This window comes from Octodon degus, unplaced genomic scaffold, assembly GCF_000260255.1.
Source record: "Octodon degus isolate 3935 unplaced genomic scaffold, OctDeg1.0 scaffold00072, whole genome shotgun sequence".
In the NCBI taxonomy this organism is placed as follows: Eukaryota; Metazoa; Chordata; class Mammalia; order Rodentia; family Octodontidae; genus Octodon; species Octodon degus.
The window spans coordinates 3,661,679-3,663,327 of record NW_004524648.1 but is presented as its reverse complement, the minus strand read 5'-3'; positions in this window follow the sequence as shown (position 1 = coordinate 3,663,327).

Here is a 1,649-nt window from a genome sequence, read left to right as displayed (position 1 = left end):
TTCCATCTTCCTCCAGAAAGGATGGCTACTTTATCATCAAAAAATCAAATAATAACAAATGCCAGTGAGGTTAAGGGGGAAAAATGAACCCTTTAATATTGTTGGTGGGAACGTAAACTCACAACTACTACAGAAATCAGTATGGAAATTCCTCAAACTAATACTAGAAATTCCACTTAATTCAGCTATTTCTCTTCTAGGTATCTTTCCCAAACACATAAAGACATCATTTACAGTGATACGTACATATCCATCTTTATAGCAGAACAATTCATAATACCTAAATCTTGGAAGCAGTTTTTACTTCATTAACAGATGAGTGGATGAAAAAAATGTATTAGCCACAAAAAGTAAGAAAGAAAACAAAGAGAGAGAAAATGTAATATTTACATACAATGGCGTACTGCTTTGCTTTAAAAGAAGATGTATTTGAGTCATCTGCAGGAAAAATAAATGTACCTGAAGACTATATTAATTGAAATAAATCATGTACACAAGCTTAACTATTGTATAGTTTCTCTTATATGAGTAAGCAAAAGTATAAATAAAGACCAAAATAAGATTATGGGAAACAGAGAGATGGCTTTATTGAAAATTTGAGGACAGGAAAGGAAGGCAAAAACAATTAAGATGTGTTATGTGACATATATCAACTCCCAACAATAAATATGATCTTTATATACTGCAATTATGTACTAATAAGAATAAAGATTTTTAAAAAGAGAGAAACTTGAATCTCAAGAAAAGTTCCAGGGGCTGGCAATGTAGCTAAGTAAAAGAGTGTTTGCCTAGTATGAGCAGGGCCTTGGGTATAACCTTCAGTACTTCTAAAACAAAACAACAAACAAACAAAATACCCCCCCCAAAAAAACCCTGCCTCTTTAGCAATTTTATTGAAATAAAATTCACATACCATACCATGAAATTTACTTTAATTGTATAATTCAATGGATGTACAGTGTTTATAGAGCTGTGCAGTCATCCCAACATCAATTTTAGCACAACGTACCATCTCAACAGGCAGGACCACACCTATTAGCAGTTGTTCCTCACTTTCCCCTTCCTCCTGCCTAGGCATCCACCAATCTACTTTTTTTGTCTATGGATTTGTCTGTCTGGACATTTCATATAAATGGAATCATATACTATGCAGCCTTTTCTGATTGGCTTCCTGTTCCCTCTTGATGTAAATACAATCAAGCAATCAGTCACCCTGAAATTCCACAGACAAGGCTAATCCACTAACTCAGAAGGCCATTTCTAGGGATTTTAGGGAATTTTCATTTTTCCAAAAGAGGTTTTATGCAATCCTACAAAGCCCTACCTCATATCATCAACTCTGTGTTCTTACTCTCCCCCACATAATCTTTTTATAAAAATCTCTCTCAACTAACATGATCAACTAATTACAGTTAGGCTTGTTCTCTTTCATTAAGCATGGTAATTATCCCTGATAGGTGTTTTATCTGCTAGTCATTAATCATATATTATCTCCCCTCCAAACACAGCCTAAGTTTAGACTACCCTGATTACAGAACTCAAATGATGATATACTTCTAAGGAGTCATATTTTATTCCACAGAAGTCTGGTTCTCCAGCTATACTGGTTGAATTGGGGTTGATCTGCTATCAAAATTGTAAAATAGCAT